Raw genomic sequence first — 16,208 nt, forward strand, 5'->3', positions numbered from 1 at the left:
TTGGTGGGTATCCAGTGGGTCAGAAGATCTATTTAACTGAGTGCTTTCAATTGTTTGTGCCAGAAGTTTTCTTTTAGCTGGGGTCTCTTTCCTGTTTCATCATCAATTTTCAAGTTCCTAAAATACATCCAGTAAATTTACCAGTTTCCTTCATCTATGGTGCTGAAACTTAATAAATTGCTCTTTTTTCAGCTGGAATGTCACGATGTCCAGTTTATTCATTCATGGCCTTACCTGTGTGTCTCTGACAATATTACTACTTTGGCTTTCACAAGATTCATATTCCTGAACTATGGCTTATGGCTCAAATCCAGCAGCTCTCACACAGGGCACCTCCTTGAGTATTCATGGCAATTACTGATGCTTAAAGATGAAAGTCTTGGACCACAGCGTGCCATTTAATGTACTTCTGACCCTGCAGATCTGTGTGTGCTTAACTTCTCCACGTGGATCTCGCATCCTCCCAGCGTGCTACGCCGAATAAGAGATTATGTATCAGGGCAATCACTTTGCAATCACCGAGACAGTGTTTTGAAAACGAAGGAAGAATGCAAATGTGTAGAAACTACTGAAGAGATTTTACCAGCAGGTAGTGTATAAACTCAAAACCAGGAATATTGCCTCTAAAGATTGCAGCTTGACCGATTTTTAAAAATGTATCTTTGTTATTTTTTTGTGATACTCTCTACCAACATTCAGCTTTTTTTTTTTTTTTTTTTTTTTTTTTTTTAAATAGCTGGGTTACACATACCTAGAATCACAGAACAGTGGATCTGGAAGGGAAATTAGGGATCCTCAACTTCAACCTGCTCATGTTAAAGATTAGGAAAGCTGTGGATGTGAGGGCTCAGGTGACGTGACGGAGGACTCACAGAATGAGTGGCAGAGAGGGCCCCAGAAATAGCTTACTCTGTTTTCCTATCATTTGTAGGTAGCAAAGTATATAATTACCACTTTTGTCATTAGACAGTTGTTATATAAAAGAGTAGTCTTGCAGGTAAAAATAATTCTAATAAGAAATCCACTTACAATTAAATAATTCTAACAGTGTGAAGGTTCACTTATGATTTTTTAAAAAATTATTGTGAAATAACAAACATGTAACCATGTTGAGGTGGGAGAAAAGGGGTCCTTATGTCTAAACAGCAAGGAAAAAAACACACAAGAAGAGCCAATCTGTCACCACGAGAGCTGCACTCTGAGTCCTTCGATCTTGAGAATAAACATGGATAGAAGTTCCCTCTGAAAATGCAGTTATTGTGCTAAATGAATGACTTAAAGACACATCTTTCCTCTTTGTTTTGTGCCATGATCTGAGTGCCTTGAGAACTAGCTTTCATCCGGGCATGGTATGACATCATCTGATAAGTGTGAGGCTCTATAGTAGTTGCTGGAATGGGCTAGGGTGCAAAACAGAGAAACACACAGGCAGGAAGGAATGCAGAGACCAGTGCTAATTTAAACATTCTATCCTGAATATTTCATTTGCTCCATAAATGTTTAATGCTTGGTGCCATATTACAGGATGTTCATAAACATGCAGATATATAGATGAAAAGTAAAAAAACATAAGCAAAACGAAGCTCATTCTCAAGAGGTGAGGATGGCTATGCTTTCTGTTGCTGGAGTCCCTTTACAACCACATCTCCTAGTGCAGCTGGAGACTTCCAGCATCAGAGAAGATTTCTGGATTATAAGAACCTCTACTTTAGCCTTATCCCTCTATACTCAGAGCCACAGTGACCAATCTGGCCATCCCCCTCTGCCTATGACCCTGAGACCTTTGACCGGCACCTCTGAACAGTGGTCTCAAGAGGACAGCCTTGAAAATATGACTCAATCCTCCATGACAGCAAGACCAGGAGATCCATGTAGAGCCTATGGCTGATCCAGAGGTTCTCCAAGCTGGTGTTGCCATCCCATTTCTGCCTCTCTGTAATTTGCCTAGAGACTCACTGCAGTTTCATGGATATGATCTTGGATGTATAAAATGGGAAGTAGCTGCTAAAAGATGAGGAATTCCTGGCCTAAGTCAGTTCTAGGAATTTTATTCACTCATTAATTCGTTTGTTCATTCAAGAGATAGTTCCTGCATGCCTGCTGGGTGAGTGTGGTTACCTGTCCTCCAAAACCTCATAATCTACTAGGGAAAACCCACACAAACAATAAATAAATAAATAATAAAACACAATAAAACAATAGAGAGTTGTGAGGCTTGAGGGGATCATAGAGGCTTTATAGAGGTGGCACTGTCCTGAATCTAGAGTGAGGAGAAGGATTCAAGAGGCAGAAGGGAGGTCAGGCCGCACCCCATACTCATGAATAATACTGATTAGTGTAGCTTTCAAGTATCACTAAACATCTTTGTCCTTTGCAAACAAAAAGCATTTTAATATCACAAATTTTTGAGTGCTAGGGAACTCAATCAACAACTGTAAAATGTTCTGAAAATATAAAATGCAACACAAAATCTAAAATCTAAAATCATTAGTAACAACAACCACGAACCATACCTCCTGCTTTATCCTGAAGTGAGCCTTTCAACCAGAGGGACAAACACGAATTGCCTGAGGAAGCAGGGGTAGGAGACGTGAGGACTAAGATTCTGCTTTGAAAGCAGAAAGGGAAGAGTTGCCACCATTTTAACATTTAGTGACTAGCTTATTTATACCCCCTTGGCCACAGTGACAAAAACACAGCTTTATTTCTAAAGACAACCACATGGGCCATTATTCAGCCAGCCTTCTCAACTGATGATGACGTGAACTGTGAATCCACATTTTTTCCTGTTAATAGACAACTGAAATGGAACAAATATCCTGAACTCACCCTGATCTCTTACCACTGAAGAGAGCAAACACAATACTCTATTCATTCTTTCATCCAAATTCATTCATTGACCCACACATTAGTGCACCATGGTGTCGTGCATTAAATTAGTTCTCATGAACTTCTCTCCAGAAGAGTGTATTAGTTGCCCGGAGCTGCCATAATAAACTACCACAAACTGGGTGGCCTAAAATAACAGAAATGCATTCTCTCACAGTTCTGGAAGTGAGAAGTCTGAAATCCAGGTGTCAAGGTGTCATTGGGAGTTGGTTCTCTCTGGAAGTTCTGAAGAAGAAACAGTTCCATGCCTCCTCCCTAACTTCCTGTGGTTACCAACATTTCTTGACATTCCCTGGCTTACAAACTCATCCCTCCCATCTCTGCTCCCATCTTCACACGGCATTCCCCACTGTGTCTGTGACTGTCTTTTCTCCTCTTCTTATTCAACACCAGTCAAACTGGATTAGGACCTACTCTAATCAAGTATGATCCCATCTTAACTTCATTACATCTGCAGAGACCCTATTTCCAAATAAAGTCGTATTCACAGGTACTGGGTATTAGGACTTCCTCATATATTTGGGGAGATACAAACTCATGACACAGGGCATTTCACAGTTGTTTTACACTACTGCCTTCTTAACCAAGCAAGAGGCTCTCACTGGCGTCAAGGAGTTTACAGTCTAGAGACAGAGACCCATAAATCTGTCTTCCCTGCTCTTCCCATAGCTGCAGTTTTAGCTTTGTGGGTTTGGTGCTTATCACCTTATCACCCATCTCTGCCAGATGACTGTAAGCTCCCAGAGCACCGGCAGCATCAATTTTCTGCTTTCCATTACATTCCCATCTTCTTGCACAGTACAAAGGATAAAGCTTTCAAGAAATAATCATTGAATGAATGTATGGATAGATGAGTGAATTACCTAGATACAAGCAGAAATGAGAAAAGCCTATATAGGCAATAAAGTTACACACAATAGGCCAACAAGGAGGAATAGAGAGAAAGAAATAATTGATTCTGATTAGTAGGGATATAGAAGGTTTCATGAAAGAGGAGGCATTTGAGATCAGCCTTGGAGGATCGGCAGGATTTTATAAAGGAATAAGGAGTAAAATTTATTCCCTGCTGACCAAACAGTATGAGCAAAGGCCTGCAGACATAAAGTATGGTCTTCGGGAGAACAGTTAATAGCCCAGGCAAGCTGGAGCAAAGAGTATCTAAAGGGATTTAAAAACACTTTGGATGAAAAGGGGAAGAAAGGCAGCTCACAGAGGCCTATAAACCAGGCTATTCTGAGTGCAGTAAGAAGCCACTGAGCTTTGTGGAGAAGGGAAATGATTTGCTCCTACCTGTGCTTCAAAAGGAAAAAATATATAGGAATGGTTCATACATTGATCTTTTGTGTCCTCCTGCCTGAATGATAGTTCTTTTATTACTATAAGGAGTATTTGTGTATTTTATATTTACCCATGCAACTACTATTTACTTGATTTGCCTGAGGAACTAAGAACTATATACAAGTGATTACATTTTATAATTACATAATTATATGATATATATCATATAAAATATATAATTATATATCTTTTATAATTAAAAGATCGTATCTGAAAAGTACTTAAATAGGATAATATCACAGGTCCTAAATTTCTTCTCCAGAGAATGACCTGGAGTTTAAGGCCCAGGGGAAGATGATTAACTACCAAAGTAATAACAAGGACTTTCACCTGTAACAAAGCAGTTGTTCTGGGTCAGGCCAGGGTTTTTGGTTTAGGTTTGAGCATGGGAAGTCCACAGACCAAGTATATTCACAATCAAGGTGGTGCAAGACTATCATTTGTTGTTGTCCCCAGGAAGCACCAGGGACTCCATCACTCATCACAGGCATCTGGATAGCAGCCAAGCACCATGATAGCGGGATGTGGGAGAGACGCTCCAGCTATCCATGGAGGACTGCTCAATGGCTGAAATGCTGCCAAATGGAGACACATGTACTATGGTCTTGGTGCCACCAAAAGTCTTCGGTAATAATGCAACGATTCTTAGGAAGAAGTATTCAGTCACTCATCTGTAAAGGGATTCATTATATAGAACTGTTAACCAAGAGAAACAACTACCTCATTGCCCGCTTAGGCAAATGCGAGACTGGGAATCTGGACAGAGAGTGACTGAACAGAATGAAGATGACAAGAAAGGGAAAGAAAGCTCTTTTCACCCTTACAAACCTTATAAGGTAGGCCCCAGACTTTCTAGTTTACAGTCATCACTTTGTTATTTAGGTTATAAGACAATAGAGGGGTTAAGATTGTGTTTTTCTGTTCACATTGGTATCCAAGTCCTAGCACGTAGTTGTATCAGACAAATGTGTGCCCAAAAGGAGTGAGCTGCTAGGCAGATCCTATTCCATGGCACTTCGAGTATGCTTCTTGGAACTTGAGAATATATTGAAATTGTGCCCATGTGTCTACCTTTCCCATGGGACAGTAACCATCCTAAGGAAAGGAAACGTGTGTGCTTATTACTACTATAGTGCTTCACATTTAGAAAGCATCTAATTCTTAAAGCTCAGGGGGCTCGAATAACTTACATGAAGTTAAATAGCTCATAAACAAGAGGCTTAGATTTGTACTAGGTCTGTCTCCATCCCAATCCTATGCTGCTTCTATACCTCAGTGTAGAAAGGAGGAGAATCATACTATATAGTTTAGCCTGAACCTGGCCTGTAGATTGAAATGTCTCTGGAAACAGGCTTGCTGCTGCTTTCCAGCCTTCTAAATCAGACAATTGCATAATTATTTAACATGAGTGTTTCAATTATTTAATGCCTGATCAAAATACAGGCGTAACATAATTTAAACACATGCAAAAGCATATACACCACAAATACTGAGTCCAAGTAATCATTTTCCAAAACATATTAAGGTTTTTAGTTACTAATGGTCCTAAATTTCTGTTTAAAGAGAATAAGCTTGGTTGGCCCTAGAAAATTTTGGAGAAATTCAAAGCAAAATTTCTTAAGTTAATTCTTATTTTATACATAATCTAGCTCTTACAAGGAAATATTGTAAACCTGTTTAAACCTATCCTCCTAAAACCCCTAGACATGTTCTTACTCATAAAAGAGAGTAGAATAAATCTTCAAAACCTAATTATTTTAAAACTGAATGCAGTTCTTTACATGATCTATCGACTTTATCCTTTTGCCAAGAGATCAAAATTTTTTTTAATTGAAAAAAAGCAACTTTGAAAATGCACTAGGCTTAAACCTCCTTTTATAAACTCTCAAATTAACACATCTTAGTTTAAGCACTAATGAAACACATTTCATTCCAGTGGGATTCCAAAGATTAACAATGTATCTACACATATCCCAATGAGTGCAAAAGAAAATTTATCCTGGACTCAGTATTAAAAATTACATGCCGGCCAGCATGGTGGCTCATGCCTGTAATCCCAGTGCTTTGGGAGGCTAAGGTGGGAGGATCCCTTGAGGCCAGGAGTTCAAAACCAGCCTGGTCAACATAGCAAGACCCTGTCTACATAAAACTTAAAATACATAAATAAAAAAATGTAGCTGGGCAAGATGATTGCGCCTATAGTCCTATTTACTTGGGAGGCTAAAATGGGAAGATTTCTGGAGCCCGGGATTTCGAAGCTGCCGTGAGCTTTGATCCTGCCACTGTACTCCATCCAGCCTGGGTGACAGAGGAAGACTCTGTCTCAAAATAAAATATAAAATAAAATTGAAAATTACATGCAAAAACACCAGAAATGAAATTCTATCTTGAGAAATGCTTTATCCTTTGTACTTTAGATTTTTTCCAGAATGGGCAACTTTCCATAGTTTTATAGAAAATGTTTATATTGTTGGGCAAAAATTCTGCAGTTAAGTTCTAACCACAGTCTGGAAGGAATTTAGCATGAAGACAAGTTAAAATTACAAAGAGGGTTTTTCCCCTTACTGATAAATTAACAAGTTTAACTACTATGGCTAATAAAACATGCCTTTCCCATCCTTACTTGGTATTTTTTAATAGCTTTGGGAAGATTTTGGGGAAAAAAGAGTTTCAGAGCAAGATATTCATTGAGGTTAGCAGGTTGGCTAGGAGGTTAGTTGACCGGGTAACTGGCTGACTGGATAGACAAATTTTAAACATTTATTTTGCATAATTGAAACAATAAAATGGATTTATGAGCAGTTGATTAGAGAATCAAGTTTGTTAAAATTCCTTTATAGCCTTACGTTTCTCAAGACATTCAACCAAAAGGAACGAGACCTTTTTAAGGTACCAGAAATTAAGAAGGAAAATGCCTTGAAAAGACTGAGGTATTCTCCAAAAGGTCATAACCTTGTTTTATATCAAATCATTCTAATAGTATTCCAGTGTCGCCTTCCAGAAGCATTCATCTGAGAAGACAGGATGTCTTAACTACCTCCTTACAGGAAGGGTCAGTCTCTAAACACTGAAATTTAGAGCATCAGCCCTCACCTAATCTTGGAGGTTAGCTAAAAGCATCTTGAAGGATGACCCCGAAAGTGTAGGAGAGGAGAGTTTAATCTGTGGCTATTCAATATGCACCTGACTGCTCATGCCTGCAAAATAACCCATTTCTGGAGAAAAGTTGTATAGCTTCTTCCATTTGCTCTCTTATAATTGATCAAGCCAGAGGAAAGGGGGTCCTCCATGGTTCTTCTGGACCCTTCCACGTTGGCCTATTATATTTCAGCAGTTTACCTCTTCTTTAATTAGCAGGCATAGCTCAAAGAACATAGACATTTTGATTTAAATTTTCTAATTTAGTATCCATGATGATATTCTAATATGTCTTGCCCTCTGCCTATAAATTGACTAGTAAAATTAAATAAATTGTTACTAGGGGCTTCACTAAAATGGTCTACAAATAAAAGATTACATCCAGAAGATAAAAAGAAAATACACAGTAAAATGGCCCAGGAAAAAAGCTGACCTGGTCTGTCAATTTGCTCATGTTGAAAATATGTGGAAAGAAATGTAATTGTGTTTTATGACACTTAAAGGGAAAAAGTACTCCTGATTTCAGTACTATCTAGAGGATAAAGTCACTACTTGATTCTTTGTTTCTCCAAGGTAAGAGTTTCCCATCATCAAGATGTCTTTCTCAAATACATGTTTTATGGAAAAAAAAAACAAAAAATGTTCAATGAGCATCTATGGATTTTGATTCAGAAACAAACAAACTTGCTAAATGGTCTTCTAACAAAATACTAATAATCCCATGTGGGCATACTTCATGCAGAGTAATTCCATTTGGCCCTCATATTTCTTAGAAAGCTTTTGCTGCATTCACATGACTTTCCAAAAGATAGGCAAGCAAAGAGCATTGTAAAGAGGCTGTGTCTGAGAGAAAACACATAGTTTGCTATTAATAGTCCCTCTCCTGCTGGCTTGCCTAAACACAGGACTGGCTGTATTTCCCCATCCCAGCATAGAGGAAAAATGTTACCCTGCCAATCAAATGCAGCATACTCCAACCTTAGGCCTTTGCAATGAAGCAGGGTGTCAGGTGGAAGACCAGTCGCCCAGAGGCTGTGACATCTGTAACTAGGATAACTCCACTTAAAGGGAGAGAGAAAAAATAATTTTTAAAACCGTATATAGTAATGAACTGGAAGGATGGAGAACAACGATTTCTTTAGCAACAGCTGTGCGACTGATTTCTTTGAAAATCATGCATATACTTTCAAAAGCACTCAATCACAACTGCTGCCCTAACACTGGCAAATCCAAGAAATTCAAGACATGTAATCAAGAATAGATTTGCCCTTAAATCCCAAGGTCAAAGGCAGCATCTGTTGTTTCAGAGAACAAGAAGGACTTTCTTTTGGCTAATTAACTTATTGTGGTTTTCTAGCAGAAAAAAAAAAGTAAACCAAAATTGTCTAAATGTTTCTTCATCGTCTTTGGTCTTAGGTAATGCAAAACAGAAAACTGTATAAAGAGCATAAACATCCATTGTTTTGATATTTGAGTTGCACAGATAAAAGGCAGGTTACGCTGTAATTTTTAAAGCTGACAGGAAAATTCATTTTTATACCAAGTCCCCCTCATGCCATTTGGCTGTTAAATTATTCAAGGAATTCTCTGCTTATAAAGATTAATAGTATCAACCCAAGCCATTTCTGAAAAGTACTTTCACCTCGTGTAGGAGACAGATGGACTACAGGAAAACAGCCTATTATGTTACAGGCAGACAAAAAGATTTCAGATTACCAGATTAACACATCAGGCGGGAAGGGAATGATAGAAAGTAGCGAGATATGAAATAACTGACAAATAGAACCAAATATCCCTCAGAGCCACTATTTTAAAAATAAATATAGTTTGGAGCCCATTGTAATTCAATTTTACCTGTTTCACTCCCAAACCCAGCTAATTAGCATAAATGTCAGTTCCAATTTAACCAAAGACTTTCAAAATCTGGTGGAACCTTATTAAAACACATTGGTATCAGGGGACAAAGACAGCACCTGCTTTCAAGGTCTTTTGTGTTTTAGTCAGAAATGCATTCTAAAACTCTGGGTATATGGGCTGAATCCAGAGTTTAGATTGTGGGATTTTATTGTACATTTGCATTATTTTAAATATCAACATCCCTGGAGAAGCTATTTTTACTTCTACAAAACCTAAACACTTCCTTATTTAGCAATGCTCTCATAGAGAAGGGATTTTCCAAAAGCTGTATTTCACTAAGGGTCAATATGAAAAAATCACAATGTCATTAAAATCACAGATGTTTTTGTAGATTCACAGAAGCAGGCTCAGTGTTTTCTTTCAATAAATATCTTTTTATTAGTTCAATACATTACTAATTCATTTTAATTTCACAAATAGTGAAATTATCTGAGCAAGAATCATTCTCATTTAAAATCGTCAAATAAGTCAGAAAAAGATCAATATCTCCCCTGCTTCAAAAATGATACTCCCAATTTTCACAGGTAACCACTGTTAACATTTAGTAAATACCTTTCAGAACCTTTTACAAGCATATATAAAGTACATCATTTTTGTGGTATAATGTGTTCTCTTTAAAAAAATAACTGGGACCATACTGTATTTTCTACAATTTCCTTTGATCATTCCAAATTGCTATGAAAATATATCACATGTAACTTGAAAACTTGGTTCTACTTCTACCATATACGCACATATGCAGGTAGGCAAACATAAAGAAAAACACAAAATGGTGTAAAAATAAGCCACTAAGAAAAGGTTCTATGTCCCTCATTTCAGTGCTCAGGAAAGCTATAAGGCTGATAAAATGAAAATGCCCCCTTTCCTCACCAAAACTTTGGCTTTGTTATTAGTGCTTTTTTTGTTGTTGTTATTATTGTTGTTTTGTTTTCTTTTTTAAGTGCAAGGTTGTGAAACTCTGCCGAGTGGTTCAAATCAGATCCACTACCTGCTTTTGTATAGCCAGTGAGTTAAGAATTTTTTTACACTGTTAAGTGTTTGGGGAGAAAACGTTTTAGAAGAACAGAAATTCACGATATGGGAAAGTTGTATGAAATTTACATTTCAGTGTCCATAAATGAAGTTTAATTGGAACACAGCCATGCTCATTCCTTTGTGTATTGTCTGTGGCAGTTTTTGTGCTACAAGAGCAGTTGTTGATTAGTTGTGACAAAGACCGTATTTCTAGAAAGACTGAAATATCTACTCTCTAGGCCCTTATAAAAAATGTTTGCCAATATCTGTTTTAGCACATGAAATTTATTTTCCTAATATCTTACTTGCAAAGTCTTTCTTCATATTCCATGTGGACACTCAGTGGGTAAAGATGACAGAAATATGCTGAGGAGCAGGAGTAGAAAATGGTCCCCTCACATAACCCAACACATAGGTAACTTACGTATGCCCCTTCTAGACCATCAGAAAACTCTATCAGGCTTAAAAATTACTTGTAATGTATTGACATAAGGGTGATTTGTGGATTACACCACACGGATTACATTGCCCTAGAATCTAATTCATTCATCTATCTGGTGAGCACCTACTGTGTCCAAGGTCAGTGTTGGGCACTGACAATTTCAGGGTCAAGAAAATGGACATTGTCTCTGCCCTCCAGAACTCCCACCCCAATATGTTCATTACAATTTCACGAACCTATGAAAGTACATATCAGGGGAACTAAACACAGTCTGAAGGGTGGATGAGATTAGAGAAGATCCGAAGTAATTTCAGTATCATCAGATTGAAAATTCTTTAAAAATAAACAGTGTGAAGATACTGCACAGGAATCCAAGTGAGAATGACAGAAACTGACACCACCTGACTGTCTCTGTCTTCAAACTCTGCTCCTCATAAGCTATGATCTAGAGCAAAGGGAGCATTTTAGACTCTGATTAAGATGATATCTCCATCCAGTTCATGTCAAATGGTTAGTGCTTGGCACCATCAACAGATTGAGAGTTTAAACTTGATTTTCTTAGTGTTTCTAATCCAACTATTATACCCAAAACCCCTCCACGGAAAACAGAAATGAAACTGCCAATCCCTACAGTAGCTCCAGTAAATATCCATTGGCATTTTAAAAAACAAAATGAAAACACCCTGCCCATGCTGCAATGTAATCCCAGTAGCTACTGGCAGTGACAGCTGGTCATTCCCAAGCAGAGCGTCACCCAAATAAAATGTGAAAGATAGGAGGGAGGAAGTGCAAAATGAAGATTTCAGCAATATTCTGCAATCCAGGAACCTATGGAGCATTTGGGTAAAGCTCTAGTAACTTCAAGGCTCTGTGCTTTTAAGGCTTGAATTCTTTTGAGTAACTGACCTCTGTGAGGACATTTAAATTGGGTCAGAGTCTCTCACTCTTACAGGCTTCCTTGGTGTCCGATGTTCCTGTTGACTTCATAGAGAACTAAACAAGCATAAAAGGTCTCTAGAGAGAAGCAGCAACTGGAATCTAGGACAGAAAGAACAAAATGACTTTACATTGCTGCTACTAGGTTTCTGTTATTTTCATACAAATGGCTGAGTGAGCCCTGTTGTATCTGACACTATCTGCACTTGTTTCTCATTAGAACCTGAGTTGGCGAGGGTCAGGTGTTCTTGTTCATCTAATTGTTGGTAATTAGATGGGCCACCCTTACCTACACAAAGAACTCTGAGAACTAAAGAGGTTCTATTATTCACCAAATACAAAAAACCATAGAAGAGGACTGCAGGTAGCTAAGCTTTCGAAAATGTCAGTTTTGTTGTTATTGTTGTTTTTTTTTTACCCACACATATCCAAATATCATCTAGCTCCAAAAGGAAAGATTTACGTAGTCTTCAGAAAGAGACCAGTTTGTTAAAGAGAAGAACTCAGGGCCAGGTGCGGTGGCTCACACCTGTAATCCCAACACTTTGGGAGGCCGAGGCGGGCGGATCACGAGGTCAGGAGATCGAGACCATCCTGGCTAACATGGTGAAACCTCGTCTGTACTATAAAAAACACAAAAAATTAGCTGGGCATGCTGGTGGGTGCCTGTAGTCCCAGCTATTTGGGAGGCTGAGGCAGGAGAATGGCGTGAACCCAGGAGGTGGAGCTTGCAGTGAGCTGAGATGGCGCCACTGCACTTCAGCCTGGGTGACAAAAAAAAAAAAAAAAAAAGAACTCAGATTGGCTGTTGCAGTTTCTAACAGGAAAGCCTTTCTGTCTGCAAACAGGACAGAGACCAGGGAGACAAACACCAACAGAGGAGAAAGGAGAAGACATCCACAAGTAGAGTGGCAATTATAAAGTAATGATGGTTTAATAAACAGAGACCAAAGGCAAAATGCCTTTGCTGATTAGTGGCTACGTCTAGGGATTAAGCTCTGGACATCTTGGTAGCCTCCAAATATCCCTTTGCCATAGTCACATGAGTTGTGGCTAATAAGAACTAATTAACAAGTAAAACTTCAGGAAACACAATTAAATTTTAGATAAAGTTAGTATGTCCTGTAACTATTATGTAATATGGAACATACTTATACTGAGTATAATTATCTGTTATCTGAAATTCAAATGTTCATTCTTAATTCTAAATTCAACTTAATAAAATATTACATACTTATAGTTATGGAACATACTTACCCTTAAATGTTATTGTTTATCTGAAATTTAAATTTCACTGAGGGTCTTGTATTTTATCTGGCAACTTTAATTGTGGCCAGTACAAACAGCCAAGGTCAGTAAAATATCAAGAATTTCGGGGAGCAGATAACAGTTCTCTGATATGCCACAGGACCACTCTAGAAAGGGTTTATTTGGGGATTTGATTCATTAATTGATGTTTGCACAAAGGCTAGGAGGTATATAGTACTCAGGGGAACCTACTTCTACCTCTTGAATGAAAGAGACAAACCTTGCTGACATCGAGGACTTTTGCCAGAGAACAAGTCCCAGAGCCCTTGTAGGATTGTGCCCACTCTTCTTGAGCCTCATCTGCTCTATCCAGATTTCATAACAACTGAGGTCCATAATGATGCCCTTGGCTCTTTGTGGGTTCAGATTTGTTTAGAAGTGTTCACTAAGACAGCATGTTATGTGGCAGGGAAGAGGAGAATTGGAAATGTTTCCAATATTAGGATTATATATTTCAAGCCCCTAAAAATTATCCCACCCAGAAACTTGAATAGAAAAAGAGGAAAGTTACCAAAAGTGATCAGTAAAACCAAGAGGAAAACTACAAAGGCATTGAATCAACTGTTGGTTTTAAATGTTTTAAAAATTTGTTAGTGTATTTCTTTGGCTTTATTATGTAGTATATACAAAAAATAATTGTTAATCTTTGAATTGCCTTTATCTTTCAAGATACTGATTCTCGCTACAGAGTATTATAGACAGACACACAAAAGAAGCAGCCATTTAACCTAAAACGACAGAAGCTTATCTAACAAGTGTCCTGAAAGGCTTATGTGCATTTCCTTCTCCCACAAGGAGAAAAAAAAAAAAAAAATGCCCACTGAGGTTCCCTAATTACTTAGATTTTGATAAAATTATAATCAGCAGGTAAAATCTATCCCAGTGATTCTCAAACATTGGTATGCATCAAAACCACCTGCTGGGCTGCAAAGTTTTATCTAAAATTTAAATTTAACAGTTTGTCCTGAAACATAGATTGCTGCACCAGAATTTCTAAATCTGTAGGTCTGGGATACAGCCTAACAATTCACTTAAAAAAAAAAATTCCAGATAATGCAAATGCTTCTAGTCTAGAAATCATCCTTTGAGAAACACCAGTCTGTGCAATTATAGGTAATAATATTGTTTAATTCATTTGTTCACATTGAGTATTTAGGATTTGTCCTACCATAGGGGCAAACTACCTCTGCCCTTGAGGGTGCTCTTCTTAGGATTCACACGTAGTCTGTTTATATTTTTAGACTGTCCAGAAAGTCCCCAACTCATAAGCACCATACTTAGAATCATCTGCTCCTACAGGATGCCTACCTATTCTGCCCCTAAAAACCCCTGCTGCCAATAACACAAGAAACATTGTAAAAGTGTTAAATTTTTAGAGAATCTATGGTAAAGAAAAAACAAAAGCTAAGCTATCCCTGGGATGAGACTCCTACTTTAAGATAAAAATGATTTCTGGGACAATTAGGGGGTCTGTTATGCAACTATACCTCAGTGTGACTTAGTTCAACCAAACTGGTTCTTCCTCACGCTAAGCTGAACCAGGGTTGCAGAGAGGTAAATGATCCTGAGTATGAAGTGCCTTGTAGTATCGGGCAGACTTAGGTGGACAAAACACTGGTAACCTGCAAAAAATTGCATCAGGCAGTGCACTATGGGTTACAATTGTAGAGCCAATGCCATGTGGGTGTTCACCAACTATTTCTCTTGCCTCCTGAGCACACAGGAGAGCTACCTTTCCCGGTCCCCTCATGTCTAGGAGGGAACAAGGGACTGGTTCTACTCAATAGCACATGGGCTGGAGGGCTGGACAGTGCTATGCCTGGCTGCTAAAACACCCCACAAAGAAGGATACGCTCTCTCTTCAGCTGACTCTGCAGGCAACTCTGAGGAGGCCCTAGGGGACACACAGTGTGACTGGACAAAAGTTACCAGGATGCCCGTGGCACTGCCTGGAGGAAAGCTGCTCATCCAGAACACTGGCCCTGGACTCTGCAGGAGAAAGCCACAGATCACGAAATATTAAGCCACTGAGTTCTGGTGGGCGGGGTGGGGGGCAAAGGGGGATGTGTAATGTGTTACTGCGGCATAGCCTAGCCTTCCTCAACTAATATAGCTGCATAAAGGAAGGTGTAACGGGTGCCCCTTCATCATCTTAGCCAGACCAAACTGTTGCTCCACTCCATTGTTCTATATTACATAGAACCAATATCACCTTTATACCAGATCTGTGGCTCCCAAACCTGGCTCATTAAAAAAAAAAAAAAAAAAAAAAAATCACTTGTTTGGAAAAAGAACCCTGAACCCTATTTCAGACCTACGGAATCAGAATCTCCAAGACTCAGGCCAGGCCACTTCTTAGACAAACTGCATGTTATAAACTAAATGTCTGTGTCTGCACCCCAAAATTCATACATTGAAATCCTAATCCCCAACCTGTTGGTATTAGGAGATGGGGCCTTTGGGAGATGATTAGGTCACGAAGGCTCTGCCTTCATAGGATTAGTGCACTTATAAAATAGGTCCCAGGGAAGCCGTTACCCTTGTGAGGACACAATGAGAAGACTATGAACCGGCTCATCTATGAACCAGGAGGCAGGCCCTTACCAGACACTGAATCTGCTGGAGCCTTGATCTTGGACTGCCCAGGCTCCAGACCTGTGGGAAGTAAGGGTTTGTTATTCAAACCACCCAGTTTATGATATTTTTGTTGCAGCAGCCCAGATGACTGGGACACTGCAGATTTGCCTGCGTAGGGCTACCATGAAAAGCCCCTTTCAAAGGAACAGTTTGCCCCTATCCAGAGACTGGGTGATATTTCTGCAGACACACAGTTTAGGTTATTGTGGTAGGTTTACTAATCCTTACCAAATTATTTTAAAGTGAGGATTTTAAATTATGTTTTGGCAGGAATCAAATATTCAAGTGTAATGGGTTTAATAAATTTAAAAGCTTCTAAGATGATGCAATAATTGGCATAAAGCCGAATGCCTGAAATACCTACCAGTGAGAAGGATTTAAATGTTCAATTAAAATGATTTGAGATTTATTGCTTGTGAGGAAGATATTTAAATATGTAAATGAAACTGGCTCTCCACCCTCTCCAGTGTGGGGGTGGATTCTGCCTGCCTTTCCTCATGCCCTCTAAGGGAGTCTCTCTGCCCCTTGAGGACAAAGGCATTCACACCACAGAGCTGGTGGCTGTGGCAGGAAGTCACTAAGGAAACAA

At 38.8% G+C, this 16,208-nt stretch overlaps 1 protein-coding gene across 5 annotated transcripts in view; it reads right to left on the reverse strand.

Annotated features, from left to right (window-relative positions):
- TNIK (TRAF2 and NCK interacting kinase) overlaps positions 1-16,208 on the reverse strand; it is a 400,486-nt gene that overhangs the window by 252,783 nt on the left and 131,495 nt on the right. The window contains exon 1 of one of the 5 annotated variants that reach the window (XM_054552989.2): positions 11,645-11,776. The exons of the other annotated variants lie outside the window; for them this stretch is intronic. The gene's annotated coding sequence lies outside the window, so the exon portion shown is untranslated. Of the gene's footprint in view, positions 1-11,644; positions 11,777-16,208 lie in introns of those variants that run through there. 5 annotated transcript variants of the gene reach the window in all.

The sequence above is a fragment of the Pongo abelii genome, chromosome 2, assembly GCF_028885655.2.
Source record: "Pongo abelii isolate AG06213 chromosome 2, NHGRI_mPonAbe1-v2.0_pri, whole genome shotgun sequence".
Taxonomy (NCBI): Eukaryota; Metazoa; Chordata; class Mammalia; order Primates; family Hominidae; genus Pongo; species Pongo abelii.